The following is a 9,279-nucleotide window of genomic DNA, read 5'->3' on the forward strand; positions in this document are numbered from 1 at the left end:
TTTGTGTCCACAGGAGCCTGGGTTAACGTTGGAAGGGGCCGTGAAGGACCCAGATAGAGGCGACGTTCTCCCATCTCTGGGGGGTCTGGACTCCTTGACACACCTCCAAAGCACTGAGGCCACAACAGTTTGGCCTTCTGTGGGGTTTGGTGGGAACCGCGGCCCCTCAGAAAGCTGCCCACGTGCAAAGCCGGGCTGGAGTCACTGTTCTGCAGATTATCGGGCCTTCAGAAAGTGAGGGAGAAAAGCTGAAGGATGGAGATCCAGCTGGACAATGCCACTGCGAACCAGCTGCCCCACTGTTTATGGCCATTCATATCTACTGTATCAGACACCTAAAGGGATCGAATACTAATAACATGCTGGTTTATTCACTTAGCAATTCTAATAAACCCATCACATATGAACACAAATACGATATTTTCCTGAAAAACAACTCTTTTCCCAAGCAACAAACAATTTAGTGATAAGAATGCCATTTTGTTTTATGTCTTTCTGTGGACCTCTTTAAAGTCTGGCTTAACTGAAGAAGACCCCTAGGTCCTCCTGGCTGCTCCTGCCCTAGGTCTTCATATTCATAAGTTCAAAATATAGGGAAGAAAATCTGACCTTACACCATTAAGTATTTGGAAAAGGAAGGTCAAATTGTCAAATAACAGCTTAGTATTGTTTTGGAAATAGTTTTGGCTTTGAAGACCCCCTGGATAGGTCTCAGGGTCCGCTGACCACTCCAAGTTCAACCTTCTCATTTTATGGAAAGGGAAAATGAGGCACATAAAGGTGAAGACCACAGCAGCTGCCTTTCCCCCACGGCCTGAGCCTTTGATGTTTTTTCACTGGTAGGGCACTGAATAAATAAAGTAATGTGGGTCATGTTGTCATCTTCATTATATTGCTCCACCTACGTAAGGTCAAGGACAATTGTCCAATTATTTTCTTTACTACTGTACAGTGTTGTATAGTTGTGGTCATTTAGTTCTTGTGTGTGTGTGTTGGTAAGTAAACATGTATGTATTATGTATGTATGCATGTGTATTTGGTTTAATTGGCAGAGCTGCAGTACAGCTATCTTTCCACAAAGACCAACAGAGGTAGGCATGGAGGAAGGATGAAGGACCCACCTATTTCGGTCTGGGTTGGGTAAGATTCCAGGGCCCGACAGTCCCAAGGTTCCCTGAAGCCCGTCCGAATCTCAGTGAAGAACATGAATCCTGGCTACTAGAAAAACATGCCATAGTAAAAGTTAGACTGCTCCATGTCCATGTCTAATAAGATCACCTCCCCTCATCTAAAAATGTATTCAGTCTTCTGCTAGAAACCCTAGAATGCTTTTGGTATTTGTTTTTAAACAACATTTCCTACAAAATTAAGTGTTTCCATGAACTTTTTAAGGGCTTTGGGGAGGACCCAATGACATTGTATTTGTGAAACTCTTAGTACGGCACCTGGCACATAGCACATGCTTAATAAATGATTGTTCCCTTCCCCCTTGTAATATAAGAGAAGTGTTGTGTGAAAGAATACACAAGCATTTTCATAAAGCCACGGATTTTTAGTTGTAAATTAAAATAACAAACCATCATTATAATTTGTTAGTTAAATTTGATGAAATAACATTTCCAATTTTTTTCATTTCTTCCAAAAATCCAACTTTCCCTGTTCTGATATTTCCTGAAGAATGAATCATTTCACACACTCAGCAGGTAAGCAGGGGACAGGCAGCTTGGGCATGCTGGGGCTTGCCAGCTACAGAAAGCTTTGGATCTGAGCAGCACCTCCACCAAAGCAGAACTGACCAGGGGATGTCCTTCTGACACCCCTCTGTGGTGAGGTGACATCTCCCACATCCATGCATCACAGGCATTAGACTAATGATCACAGGCATCAGACTAAGGGTCAGCAACCTAGTGGATCAAATAGGGGATAGGAAGGTTCTAGCCCAGGGATAAAATGAAATAATAGAAGTGTATTGGGATTGGCTGAAAAGACTTTGTCACCTGTGGGCCTAACCCTAACACTCTGACCACTCTCCCCAATGACCAAAACTCGCCTACATTCATTCATTCCACCAAACATATGTAATTGACTTGTTATTCAGTCATTTTTCAGTTGTGTCTGACTTTTCGTGTCCCCATTTAGGGTTTTCTTGGCAAAGATATTGGAACGCTTTGCCATTTCCTTCTCCAGCTCATTTTACAGATGAGGAAACGGAGGCAAACAGGGATAAGTGACTTGGACAAGGTCACACAGGCCAGATTGGAACACAGATAAATTTTATCTTCCTGCTCCAGGCCCCAAACCCATGTAATAATCGACTATCCTTGCAAAATATCTCCTCCTTGCGGACGAAATTCACATGGCACCTTGTGAACAAGCCCATCTCCTCTTTGACCGCCGCATTGTCCTGGTGGAGGGCTTGCGAAGCAGAGGGAAACCAGGTGCTATACCTTGCAGGGTTACCCAAGACAGACAGGTCGTAGTGGAGAGTCCTAACAAAAGGTGATCCCCTGGAGGAGGAAATGACAACCCACTCCAGTGTCTTTGCCAAGAAAACCCCGGGGACAGTGCTAAAATGAGAAAAGAGAGGACTCTGGAAGATGAGCTGGATTGTGGGGAAAGCAAGGGGGTTCCAGGAAAACATCTACTTCTGCTTCCTTGACCGCACCAGAACCTTTGTGTGGGTCACAACAAAATGTGGACAGATGGGAGGACCAAATCATCTTCCTTGTCTTCTGAGGAGCCTGTATTTGGGGCATGAAGCAACAATTAGGCAAATGTTGGAGCGGATGTGGAAAAATGGGGACACTACTTCACTGTTGGTGGAATTGTGAAATGATCCAACCATTTTGGAGAGCAATCTGGAATGATGCCTAAAGAGTTATTAAACTATCTCTGTCCTTTGACCGAGCAATATCACTATGAGGTCTGTTTCCCAAGATGATCAGGGAAAAAGGAAAAGAACCGTTATGTTCTAAAATATTTAGAGCAGCTCTCCTTGTGGCGGCAAAGAACTGGAAATTTGAGAGTATGCTTATTAATTGGGAAATGGCTGAACAGGTTGTGGTATTTGTTCATGATGGAATATTACTCTGCTATAAGAAATGATAAGTCAATGACCTTGGAAAAACATGCAAAGAATTACATGAAATAATGAAAAATGAAGTGAGCAGAACCAAGGGAACATTATATACAGTAATAGCAATATTGTTTTAAGAACAACTTTGTCATTTTGACTAACACCTGAATTAACTACAACAGACCTATGAAGGAAGCCACTATCTGCACCCAGACAAAGAACTGATGAACAGACGTATGTATAGAATGATTATATACATGCACACACACATATCTGATGGCAGCCATGTCTAGGGCAAAGGAGGTAAGAAAAAACAGGAAAAAAAAGAAAGTTAAAAAAGTTACATGGTTCCCCCCAAATCCCCCCTCCTCAAAAGGCAGAAGCAGTTCCTCAGTCTCTCCTCTTGTGTGGTGGGTTTGAAGTTCAATCCCTTTGTGACCTCTGACCAAAGCAAGAACCCCAAGAGTCATTTCAATGTCCCTTCCCACATACAGAGGAAAATTATGTCTTCTCCTTTTTCTACGAGCTGATACAAGTACAATGTCCACTCCATGCCCATTTGAAAAGATGATGAAGTCCAGGTTGTTTGAGGATACTACAAAGGACAGCAAATTGGCAAGGTAGTCTAGGTATGAAGAAAGAAACATAGGATCTACACTGAGCATGTGCAGCAGGAGAAGGCTAATGGGACAACTGTCCATGTGGGCATTCATCCCAGCAAGGTGGCTATCACAAGGCTAAAACTGGACTAAGATCGCAAAAAGAGCCTTAAACAGAAAGCCATATCTCTCCAAGGAGAAAAGGAAAAGGGCAAATATAAGGAAGAAGCTACTGAGAAAATGCAAGAGTAAAAATTACATGGCTGTAATTAAATTGCTACAGGGAACAAAACAAAAGTTACGTGAGAACTTTATTATACATTTAAAAGGAATAGCAAATCTTACATGACAGATTTGCAGTTTCATGTATAATCATCTTTTTTTACTCTACTGTGTTATGGAAATGCTGGTTTTATTTCATAAATTAAACATAGAATAAATACAAGTTTTTTAAAAAGAAGCATGGACCAGCAAATTGGTTGAAAATTTAGGAAATGAGTATAACAAGGCTGTATATTGTCACTTTATTTATTTAACTTCTATGCAAAGAGCATCGTGGGAAATGCCAGGCTGGCAGAATGAGAAGCAGCAATTAAGGTTGCTGGAAAAACTATCAATGGCCTCAGATCTGCAGATGATACCACTCTGATGGCAGGAAATGAAGAGGAGTGAAGAAGCCTCATGATGCATGTGAAGGAGGAGAATGTGAAAGGTCTCTTGGAGCTTAATATCTAAAAAACTCAGATCTTGTCAATTGGTCCCATCACTTCCTGGAAAACGGAGTGAGAAGAAATGGAAGCAGTGTCAGATTTTATATTCTTGGGCTCTGTAGATGGCGACTAGCAGCCATGAAATTAAAACGCTTGCTCCTTGGAAGAAAAGCCAGGGCAAATCTGGACAGCACACTAAAAAGCAAAGACATCATTTTACTGACAAAGGGTCATCACTTCAAAATTATGGTTTTGCCAGGGGCAATGTATGGCCCTGAGAGTTGAACTGTAGGAAGGCTGAATGTTGCAGAATCTACACTTATAAATTGTCCTGCTGGATAAGACTTGAGAATCCCTTGGACAGGACAAATCAGTCAATACTTGAACAAATTCACTCGAGCTCTTCACTGAATGGCCAACTTTGGCCCTATAATGAGAAGATTGGACTCATTGGAAAAGACCTTGCTGTACAGAAAAGTTGAAGACAGACAAAAGGAGATGAGGACAGCTGAGGATGAGATGGATAGAGTGTGATGGAAGAAATGAATATGAACTTGGACAAACTTTGGGAAAGAGTGGAGGGCCCAGCAAGCCATGGTCAGCAAGATCAGACCTGAATGAATTACAAAGGACAGAGGTGTTCCCTTTAGTCATTTGTCAGGTCAGAGTTTTAGTGTGACTGCTGGGGACAAGGGATGGGAGGGACAAAGCCACAGAAACTCACAGGAGTCCAGACTACTGAGGTCTCTCATTACATCGACCAAGAATTTATTTCAGAATTAACTCTAAATTCCTTTCTAAACCCTAACCCTAACCCTAACCCTAATTGCGCTCTAACCCTAACCCTAAATGAGTGCACCTGTGGCCCAATAACCTGTCCCCCCCCCCCCCCCCCCCCCCCCGCCAAGGTGCAGGGACAGGTACCTTTTCCTATCTCTTCGGGGGTCCATGCGGACTTTATTATTTTACAACATTCCGTTTTCACTGTTTTTATTTTTTTATTTTTGCTTTTTTTTTTGGTTAGGCAATGGGGTTAAGTGACTTGCCCAGGGTCACACAGCTAATAAGTGTTATGTGTCTGAGACCGGATTTGAACTCAGGCCCTCCTGAATTCAGGGCCGGTGCTCTGTCCACTGCTCCACCTAGCTGCCCCCAGTTTTCACTGTTTTCAGTCTGTTATTCACACAGTTACAGTCATTGAATTGTGTGGGCTGTTTTCCTGGCTCTTCTCACTTCATGTAAGTCTTCCAGGTATTCCTCAGGCTTATTATTCACACAAGCCCCTGGACGTATTCCATTACGTTTATTGGTCATGCTTTGTTTAGCCATTCCCGGGGCAATGGGCACTCCCTTTGTTTCCAGATCTTTACTATCATAAAAAGTGTTGCTATTATTATTTTGTTGTAAGTAGGGACTTTCTTCTTGTCACTCTGGGTCAGAGGATATGGGCATTTAAATCACTCTCTTGGCATAATTCCAAAGTTACTTTCTAGAATCGTTGGACTGATTCACATCTCCACCAATAATGTACTAGCATGTCCATCTTTACACAACCCTTCTAACAGTGATTATTCCCATCTTTTGTCTTCTTTGCCAATTTGCTGAGTGAGGTAAAGCCATGTAGTGGGTTTTAATTACTGTTTCCTTTCTTATTAGGGACCTGCAGCATTCTTTCATATGGATGTTAACAGCTCACAATTCTTTGGGAACTGTTTGTTTATCTTAATCAAACTTACTTTCTCTAAGTTGTCTCTGTATATTGGATCTGAAACACTTCTCAGAGAGATCTGATACACAGCTATTTCCCCCAGCTGATCACTTCCCGTCTTGTTCCATACCAGTTTTGTTTGTTTGTTTAGAATTCGCCTCCTATCCATATCTATGAAAAGCATATGATCTGTTCTCTTTTCATTTTCACTGGAATGATCTTTACTGCTCAGGTCCCATCTCCGTTTCGAATTGATTATGGAGTGTGGCTTAAAATGTTGGTCTGAAGCCTAGTTTCTGCTGACTGCTTTCCGGTTTTCCAGTAGTTCTTCTCAAATAGGGAATTCTTTCCTAGAAAAATTATGCTTAAGGGTTTACTGAATACTGAGTAGTTAGGCTGAAATCAGATCCTTTTCAAGCTTTTGTCATTCTTTGTTATTCCGCACAGGTGTGGGCAGATGAAGAGGTTTTTCCTTTCAGATTTTATTCTTCCCAAGCTGCCTCTGTGAGATGGGGGAGGAAGCACAGGAACAAGCAGGTTGAGGTGCTAGGGCTGCTTCAGGGCCCTGACTCCCCAGTCTCTCTGCACACGAGTGAGAGCCCTCTGGGGATGCTGGGAGGGGAGCAGAACCATCACTCTGCCAGGGGGCCAGCGGTGACAGACAACCTCTCTCCTCAGGGAGAAGATGTGTGGGTGGCTCCTAATCGGGGTGTTGGTGAGAAGGTATCATTAGAGGCCGGTCAAAGTGTGCCCCGTGAGTTTGGGGTAGACAGGGACAGCTCTGATGATGACGCCATCCAGAAGGAGCTTGAGACGCTGAATCCCCCCCTCACAGGTTCCCTGACTACGTCTGCGGCCCTATGGCTCTACCTCCCTGGGTCCTGCTACCGGATCAGGTTCCCTTCTGCCTCCTCTTCTCCAGCCTCACTAGTTACAGCGGTACGTGGCATCCCTCAGCTACTCTAGGTAACTACAGCTGTTACCTACGCAGGTGGTTTGGCTGTTGTCCAGTCATTTTTTAGTCACATCCAACTCTGTGACCCTGTTTGGGTTTGACCGTTTGTTTGTTTTGGGGCAAAGATACTGGGGTGGTTCATCATTTCCTTCTCTTGCTCATTTGATAGATAGGGAAACTTAGGCAAACAGGACTAAGTGAGTTGCCGAGGGTCCCACAGCTAGTAAGTGTCTGCGGCTGAATTTGACCTCAGGTCCTCCTGATTCCAGGGCCAGCGCTACCCACTGTACCACCCACCTGCCCCAGCGGTTTGCTAGGGTGGGCTATTTCTTCGATGAGCCTGGCTGTTGCCACACTGACAGCTGAGTGCTCTCTTCCAGGGACCACCACCAAGGCTCTGTGAAGATCTTTGTTTATTTGGCCCATACCCCCTCTGTGTTCCAAGTGAAGATAAGCATAGTACAGTCTTACACATATATGCATGAGTATATATGTGTGTGTGTGTGTATATATGTGTGTATATATATACACATATGTATATGTGTGTATGTATATGTATAGATGGGCATGTTTATAGGTATCAATGTATATCCACATCTAATTGTAGCTTTCTTGGGGCAAGGAGGAGAAAAAAAATGAAGTAAAAAGTGCATGCAGAGGACAAAAGAAAACCTAGAAAGAAGCAAAGAAAAGCTGGGTAACTTTGAAAACAATATGTAGTATTCATTACATAGGTTTTCTTCACATGGAAATATATTGTTTTATATCGAATCCTCTCTTTTGTTCTGCTGTGTACATGGAAATATTATTTTTTTCTTGCTTTGTAGTTAAGTTTAAAATGAATTTTAAAATTCTCAGGGCAGCTAGGTGGTGCAGTGGATAGAGCACCAGCCCTGAACTCAGGAGGACCTGAGTTCAAATCCCACCTTAGACCAAACACTTGACACTTACTAGCTGTGTGACCCTGGGCAAGTCATTTAACCCCAATTACCTAAAAAAAAAAAATACTCCCTATGGCATCATTTGGAGTAGCCTTACATATAGACACTATAGGTTATTGTGATTTCGTTGTGATTTCTGCTTTGATTTTCAAGGTCCTGACCTATTTACTTTGTTGTCACTGTTTTTGCAAGTCTTTTCCATTTTTATTCTGTTTGTAACCCTCTGTCCATTTGCACCCTGAGCTGACCTTGGGATGGCTTTGCTTGATGGGCTCTCTTGCCAAGCTTTCTTTAGACTGTTTCTCTTTGGTTAAGGAGACAGTGTTGCTCATCTTCATGCCAGCCTTCTCTGTACCATCTTAGAAATGAGTTCACATCTTGACCTGGCTTGCCTTTGGCAGACAGCTCTCTCCCTTTGGCAAGGGAGTCAAATGTTTTGTGAAGGTGTTTTCTGGGCTCTGTCGGTCTCCTTAGTTTACCTAGGTTTCTTTTCTGGACGGAGTCACACTTCCTTGGGTGTTTGGGTCATTCTGCTTTTCATCTAGTTTTCGGGGCAGAAGATGGCCAGGAAAGGAAGGGCTACAGCACCCCCCTCAGGCCTCTGGCCACAAACGAGCAGGAGGACCCACAGCTGCTCACCCAAAAACGGGGCTAAGGGAGCCCCAGGATTTCCCCGACTTCCTCCTTTGGGGTGTCACTTATGGCCAGAATGCTGAGGTTCTGACCACTCAGCTCGGCTCCTTCAGCATGACTGATGGGTCACTGGACTAGCAGCCCACATTTAGAGGACCAAAAGTGCAGGAAAGCTGGCGCTGATCCAAACCAGCCAGGCTCCCCATTCCTTCCATCCGGCTCTCCCTCTTTGCTGCTCTCACTGCCAAAGAGGAAGGGATAGAGAAGGTGCTGGTCAAATGCTTAATGACCGGCTTTCTAAAATGAAATGGACACAGGACATTCTCCCCCCTGAAGGCAGCAATTGTGTTTTGCCTTTCTCTGTATCCCCAGCATTTAGCACGATGATAGGCACTGAAAAATGCTTATTGATTGATTGTGTTTGTGAACTATTATTTTTATTGTCGATAAAGGCCTTAAACACCATGCAGCTATGCCAGGCATTTGGTGGGATGTCCCTTCTCTTCAGCCCCTATCCCCTTTGTACATAACCCATAGCCCGTTTCTAACCTCAGCCTTCCTCAGTGGCTTTTGTGGAATTATGTATTTTTCTTTCCTCTCTGATCTATCAGCCAGGCTCTTTGAGGCAATCTCTCACACCTGTGTTGTTCTGGAGGA

The sequence above is a fragment of the Phascolarctos cinereus genome, unplaced genomic scaffold, assembly GCF_003287225.1.
Source record: "Phascolarctos cinereus isolate Bilbo 61053 unplaced genomic scaffold, phaCin_HiC Scaffold_2;HRSCAF=192, whole genome shotgun sequence".
Classification (NCBI taxonomy): domain Eukaryota; kingdom Metazoa; phylum Chordata; class Mammalia; order Diprotodontia; family Phascolarctidae; genus Phascolarctos; species Phascolarctos cinereus.